The sequence below is a fragment of the Octodon degus genome, unplaced genomic scaffold (assembly GCF_000260255.1).
Source record: "Octodon degus isolate 3935 unplaced genomic scaffold, OctDeg1.0 scaffold00018, whole genome shotgun sequence".
Classification (NCBI taxonomy): domain Eukaryota; kingdom Metazoa; phylum Chordata; class Mammalia; order Rodentia; family Octodontidae; genus Octodon; species Octodon degus.
Window position 1 is genome coordinate 17,505,790 of NW_004524594.1, and position 7,660 is coordinate 17,513,449.

The window sequence follows — 7,660 nt, forward strand, 5'->3', positions numbered from 1 at the left end:
GAAGACACTTCAAAAGGAAAGAGCAACTGAGATGGGGGAATGGAGAAAAGGAAGGGAAAATAAAAAAAGTAGTATGTATATATGAAAGATAGTTAAAATAGTTATACTATTAATTTCTCTTAGTTCATTGAAAAGAAAGATTTGTGTTAATATTGCTTGGACAATTAAATGCTAGTATCTTGTATTCTGAATAACTAAAAATAACAATACGCAATGCATTAACCATTGTTACACTCCTATTATCCCATTTTAAAATTTTTTTTTAATTTATTTTTTCCTCTTAACAGCCAGTTGGCCAGCTGGTTCCAAGGGAGGTCAGCACAAACACTCCTTGGCAAAGCTGGGCAGAAGGCAGCAAGCAAGTGACAAGCACCGACCCTCTGGTGGTCCTTAGATCTTGTCCAGGCTGCCCACCAGGGTGGATGATATGTTGGCAGCTGTTTGGCCTCAATACCCGTGTGTCAAAGTCTTGGTCCTCAGTTCAGCACCATGGAAGACACTGGAAACTCTAAGAGTTGGAGGCTGGTCTTCAGTGCACTAGCAGTGTGCTCTAGACAGAGATCCTGGGCTCAGTCTTTTCATCTTCTTTTCTGCCTTCTGGCCACACTGTGCCACATGCTCCTGCCATTATGCTCTGGCTTCATCGCAAACTTAGGTCGAACACACAGACTGGAACTCTGAAAACTCTGAGACAAAATACACCTTCCCTCTTCATCATGGGATGTGTGAGAAGTACTTGTTCCAGCGTTGCTGAACTCATCAGCTACTCTCAATGTGGAGGCTCACAGACTCTGAACTCCCGTCCTGGAAGAGAATACATTGGTGTTATTTTAAGCTATCACAGCTGGGGATCACAGGCCATAGCAGTGACACCTACTGCTGACCCTAGTTCCCCCTCAAGAAGACTCTGCCTGACTGATGGGGACTCTAGGGAGAAGACAGAGAAAGAAAACCACCATGCTTTGACACAAGCAGCAGGTGAACCCCAAAACATTCTGCTAAAAGTTGTACCCAGTACAAAACCAGAAGAGGAAATAAAGAGCATGGAGATCGAAAGAGACAAACCGACTCACCCCTCACCCACATGTTATCCATCAGGAGCTTGTGCACACAGAGGGTTAGAACAGACACAAGGATTTAGAAAAGTTCTCCACAGAAAACTAGGAAGTGGACAGTCAGAGGTGAGGAAAACCACAGAGCAGGAGGAGAAGGAAGGGAGAGGGTGTAGAGAAGGATGACAACAATTGAGGTAAGCTATACGCACACAGCAATATACCAAAGCCGAACCCATCCTTCTGTATTACATGTGCTAATAAAAAGCACATTAAAGAAGAGTTGGAAGGCCAAGAAAAGTCTGATCTGATTCCTGCCAGAGGACATGCCAGCTATCTGATGCGGCTGTGAAGGGACATAGACAATTTACCATCAAAGAGGAATAAGGCTCCTGGCACCATTTCTAGAGAATTGTGCAAAACTACAGAGTGGATGTCAAAAGGAGCAGAGAGGACACTGACATGAACGAGACACTCACTAAGACTCCAGATGGGTACACGTGACATGATGAGTGTCCTCATGATTCAACTAAAAACCATAGCAATGCCTGTCAACTTTCTTTCGTGTCTGTTTTTTGGGTACTAGGAATCAAACTCAAGATCTTGCGCTTGCCAGGCAGGCACTTACACCACTGAGCTATGTCCCTGGTCCTTGCACATGTAGGACTCTTACGTATAACTTCATGAATTTCTACCTTGCCAGGTGGATGTGATCTTGACCCAGTGACTGGTGAGCTCCCCCTCCCCAAGCAGTATCTGGAACCAGTATGTACGTGGGGTCAAGAGAAAGTATAAATTCTTCCATAAGTGAGATACAACAGTTGCATATTTTCTCTTCTTTTGCAGTACCAGCGATCAAACTCAGGACCTTGCGCTTGCCAGGTAAACACTTATTCCACTGAACTACCTCCCTGGGCTGTAAATTCTTATAGAAATAAAATAAAATAAGTCATACCCAGATTCCTGTATAGATTAAAACCCAACCCACCATTTGCATATCTTCAGCTTTCTTTCTGGTGCCTTGGTTTCCCCAGTCAAGTCTTTGAAAAAACTGAGGCTCCTTCTAGCTCAGGACCTTTGGCTGCCTTCTGGCCATGAGGACAGTCAGATGCCTAAAGCTCAGGCATGTAGCACTCAGGCAGCTAGGAAGGCTACAGCTCCACCCAACCTTGCTCACAGGCCACAGGCAGGCCTGCTCCCGGTGGGGAGTATCCCTGGGCCTGTCCTGTGCTCCAGGCCTGCACTCACCGTGTTCTCTCGCCCATTGGTGTCTCCTGCAAAGACAGAGAAGCTTGAGTTTGGTGGCTGCGGGACATTCTACCCCGAAATCCTCCAGCCTGCAACCATCACATCCTGCTCCGGACCAGGGATGACATGAGGACAATCCTCAAGGAATTTGCTGGGCTGAGCCTGAACACCTCTCTCCCTTTCCACAGTTATCTGGTCCGTGATTTCTGTAAGCTTCCAGGAGGCCTGTGGCTCTTTGCGCCCATGGTACCCCGGGGTCATCTCCACCCTGCCTCCGACTTGCTCTCCCACCAGGCCCTGGCCAGAGGCGACCCGTGCCAAGCCGGGTCTGCCTCTGACACTGAACCTAGGAGATCTGAAGCTCCGTTGACAGAGCTGGCTGTGCCTGGGCTTCCGATGGCCGAGCACTGTGGTCCTTGTAGCTTTGTGTCCTCGGTTCCCTTTAGTTCTTGCCCTAACAGAGGGGACCCTTTCCAATGTGCACATGTACCTGGGAGGAAGGGGCCAGCCCCTCTGTGACTTGGGCCCCACGAGACTTACCTTCAACCACGCTGACACTTGGTCCTATCAAGGGGTGGCTACCACTTTTTCCTGTGCTGTTTGAGAAATAACTTTTACAGCATCTACATTTTTGAAGACAGAAAGCCTGGGGTGTCTTGAATAGCAGCAGCAGCAGCAGCAGCAGCAGGAGCAGCAGCAGCAGCAGCAGCAGGAGCAGCAGATATAGCCAGTTGTTGTTCTCTAAAAAGTGTCAAAACCAGAAAATGCCTCCGTAAGGGCAAGAATTGGTATTTCCTCGCAGCAGTCCTGGGATAAAACAAAGCAGCTCCCCCACTTTCTGAAACCTTATGATATGACAGCCCCGGGGCAGAGGCCCAGAGACCAGGCCAAGCCTGGGTACGGAGGGAGGATGCCTGGCTCCCACCCCCGAGGCTGTGAAGCCTGGCTCCTCCCCAAGGTGGTCTCGAGCCTCACACAGGCTCGAAGTCCTCATAGGGCTGGTGAGGGACCCGTGTACCACCAGCCCCAAGCCACGTCAGTGACCTCTGGGGCAGTCGCCCTTGGAGGCATCCTGTGGCACCGCAGCAAGGCAGATGGGCAGCCCACACCTCAGGTGATCCACACATCCCCGTTATCTCTGTGGTAGAGGTGGAAGTCATGGCGACTGCAGCGGGAGCAGCTCATCTGGGTGCGAGACACAAGCCCACAACAAAAGCCACTTAATTCCCCGGCTCCCAGCACCTCCATTTTCCAGCAAGGATGGAAGACCCCAACTCTCCTTAAGTCTCTGTTGAAACTCTGTTCCACTCAACACTCATGCCCACCCCTCGCCACTCCCTGGCACCCCACCCTACTTTCCTTCTCCATGGATCTAATGACTCTATGGCTCTCGTAGAAGGGTCGCATACAGTGCTGCCCCTCAGTGACTGGCTGATTCTGCTGAACACTTGTCCTCAAGGTTCATTTATCTTGTTATGAGTCATAATTTTCTTCCTCGTTAAGGCTGAACAATACTCCATTGAATACGTAGACGGTGTAGTCCCTTGCTATTTTGTGGTTTGACTTTCATGAACTCACTGCCTTGTGGATTTTCAAAAATTATTAATCTAAATTATTTACAGTGGATTTTTCACTATATCATGGGATTCTGAGGTACAGATAGTATACAGTACTGTATAAATATTTATATGTGTAGTATTTGTGGTTTTAATGATTTTTGCTTAATAGAAATTTAAAATATATAAAAAGTGTTAATTCTAACATAATGAAAGAATATTAAATCAAAATAAAATACACTTTACAGTATGTATTTCTTTAGCAGATAAATACTGTACACATAGTATACACCTGTTGTTAAAGTGATGTAGGTTTACGAGTTTAGAAAATGGTTAAGAACATTAGAAGAGTTTTTTAAAAGTGTGGGAAAGATTTATAAGAGGGTGAGAAGAGTTTATAAAGCCTTAAAATATATATAAATATAAATGTAAATATGTCGCCACTTCAGGGATTTTCACTTATCACGGAGGTATCTGGAACGTAACCTCCACGATAAGGGACCACTGACCGCCTTCAGTGGGCCACTGTGCCACCTTCAGTTTGCCCAGTCATCCAGCTATGGCCACTTTGGTGGCTTTCACCCTTTGACTGCTATAAATACTGTGGACACAGTAGGTAAACATTTCAGAAGTGTGACGGCTACGATTAACTTAATTTTAGGTTAACGCTATTTTTAATGTCCTAAGGAGAGAACACCCGTACTGTTTTCCACAGTAGCTGCACTGTTGTGCATCCCACCAGGAGTGCGTGTGCCTCCGGCTTCTCTAAGTCACCAGCACTCAGGATTTTCTGTGTTTTGAACAGTTGCTATTCTGAAAGGGATGAAGTGGAACCTCACTGTGGTTTTGACCGAAGGGCCAGTGACACTGAGCGTCTTTTCATTGCTTGTTGGAGAAAAGCCTGTGAAGGTCTTGCCCCCATCTTTCTAATTGGGCTTGGTTTTGTATTACTGTTGTTGAGGGAGGAAGTTCATCTCATACTATGGCTCTGGATCCTTTATTAGATTTGTAACTTGCAAATATTTTCTTCCCGCCAACCTGACCTTTCATTCTCTGCACATTTTGATGCATAGAAGATTTTAAGATGCCTATAATCGTGTTTGTCTGTTTTTCCTTCTTGGTCTATGCTCTTGTTGTCATATCAGCAATCAGTGCCAAATCCAATGTCATGAAAGTGTTCCCCTCCGTCTTAAGAGTGTACAGGTTTATGACTTGCTTTTAGGTCTTTATTCCTTCTTGAGTGAACTTTTGTATATGTTGTGAAATAAGGGTCCCCATTCGTTCTTTTGCGTGTGACTATCCAGTTCTCTGGAATCATTTGCTGAAAAGATTGTCCTGTTCCCCCTGAACAATCTGGGCTCAAAGGTCTATGTACTTTAGAGATTGTTTAAAATAAACATAATGCATGCAAAAAAAGAAGATGGATTAAAGTGCCTGTAAGCAGGTGCAGGGGCCGGGGTTTGATCCCTGGGCCCGCTACACTGGCCCTGCCCCTGGGGCGCACTGAGACTGCTATTGAGACTGGGCGTAGTGGTGCACGCCTGTAATCCCAGCTCTTGGGAGGCTGTGAACAGGAGAATCACTATGAGTCCGATCTAGTAGTGAGATCCTGAACACCCTGTAGACCCTTCCCTAAAATTAAAAAAAAAAAAAAAAAAGTAGTGTGTGTTTGATTATTCAGCCATAATAAGGAAAGAAGTACTGACTCACACTGCAACCTGGATGAACCTCAAAAACATGATGCTCTGTGAATGCAGCCAACTCGAAAAGGTCTAAAAAGGCCTGATGCCATTGACATATAGGCCCAGAATAGGCCCATCCATTGAGATAGAAAGTGGATGCGTAGCTACCAGAGGCTGAGGGGTGTGTGCATTGTGGATGGCCTGGGCGACTTTCCTTGAAGCCACAATCAGGTCATCCTTGAGGCATCTGTTAGCCCATGGAATACCCTTGTGTTTGGAATTCCCAAAATGACCGGGCAAGTAGAGATTAATACCAGACTTAGAACAATAAACGCTTGCATGCTGCTGATGGGGGCACTATAATTGGATCTGCTAGTGTCACCACAGTACTGTGACACTGGCCTATGGATGTTACTGATCTCAAAGACTGCCATAAATTCAAAGCAAAGAAAGGGGAAGTGTGGAGGAACACCTGGGCGACTCTCCCTGAAGGTGGACAGCTGTCTCCATTTGGGCTGTGCCTGACCCTATTTCATGTATTGATACGTACAGAGCTGGCTAGGACTTTTCCTCACCCCTTCAATTGGCTTTAAGCAACGCATTTTGGGCCAACAGAGGTGCTGGTGTGTAGTGTTTGAAGATGACAGGCAGTGTTTCCCTGGACCCTGTTAATTCTCATGTGTGAGCCTGGACAGGTGGGATGAAAAGCCAGCCCTACACTGTCAGTTGGAAACAGAGAGTCTCTAGATAAGAGGCTATTAAAAAAAAAAAAAAAAAAAAAAAAAAAAAAAAAAAAAAGAGAGAGAGACACTATGATCTTCCTGGGCCTGAAAGATTACACATCTGAATGTGTAATGGTAGCTGAAGCACCAACCCTAAAACACTAGATACTATCTCCGCTGTGCTATGCAGATCACTCCTTCTGCATATTCCAAAGCTGACTTCCTGCCTCCTACCAGCCCCGCTCAAGGCAATCAAGTACTTCCTGCCACTCTCACAGCCACTCATCCCTCTCTCTTCTTTGTGAATAAAATCTGAGTCTGGTCCTGGGTCAAGGCCTTTGGTTCTAGTTAACCATCATCTTATCACACTCAGGATCCCCTTTGTTCCCCACCGTTTTGGATATATTATTTTGTCTTAATTGACACCATGGGTTGCACTGGGAGTGGTAGATTGGAATCTACTCAATGGGATTTCAATGACTAATCCATGAGATTAGAAGTATAAAGTTCCTGGATCACAAGGAGAACTGGGAGCACTCTATATGCTATCATAGCTGAAGGAGGACGGAGACTTCATTTTGGGGAGATGGGCATGTTTTGGAACTAGAAGGAGGTGCTGATATTCAGTGACCCTAATGTATTACTTTTAAATGATAGATTTTAGGAGGGTAATACAAGGGGGAAAATTATCACACTATGTTAAATATAGGTACAAATCTATAAATACGAAACCTACTAATCTGTGTAACCAACAGGTACTCGCACAAAGAGTATAAAAAAAAGGTTAATTTCATCTCATGCAAATTTTCCTCAATAAAAATCAGCCATGTTAAAACAAACAAGCAAACAACAACCACAAAAAACCCTTCTTACCTGGAGGAGGCGCCCCGCAGACCACGTTTGCCGTGGCATTGCATGGCTGCAGGACTTGTTCCTCAGTACACCTAGAGAGAGACACCCTCAGTTCCATTCTTCTAGAGCTTGTCCCTGTCATTACCAGCAAAGGATGGCCCTGCCCTCTCTTGCTGCCTGCCCAACTCCCTCTTGAGGGCACCGTGCTGTGCACTAAGAGACAGCTGAAGCCCCTCCCAGCTGTTCCCGACCTGGCCAGCATCCCCAGAAGGCACTGGCGTGATCCTCTCTAATGCCCTAAGTGGACCAATTTTCCTCTTCTGTGAATATGGACTGCCTCATTGGTGCCCTAACGCATAGAAGCAAAAATGAACTTGTCTTTATTTCACCAGAGCCTCAGGACTCCCGGGTTCCATCCTAGTCCCTGAATACTGCAGGGCTGTTGCTTCTGCTTGTGCACCTTAGTACAAGCGAGGCCTGGATGAAGCGGGGGTCTGTCACCCGCTGACCGGCCCTGCACAATCCAGATGCATTCAATTGCGTGCATT

General features: G+C 46.2%; 1 long non-coding RNA gene across 1 annotated transcript; it reads right to left on the bottom strand.

Moving 5' to 3' along the window:
• Positions 1–248: 248 nt before the first annotated feature.
• LOC111815581 lies at positions 249–2,991 on the bottom strand. Its single transcript, XR_002820252.1, has 3 exons — positions 2,841–2,991; positions 2,301–2,326; positions 249–804 (listed from the first exon to the last, which is right to left on the bottom strand). It is a non-coding gene; the product is annotated as an uncharacterized LOC111815581 (long non-coding RNA).
• Positions 2,992–7,660: the final 4,669 nt, after the last annotated feature.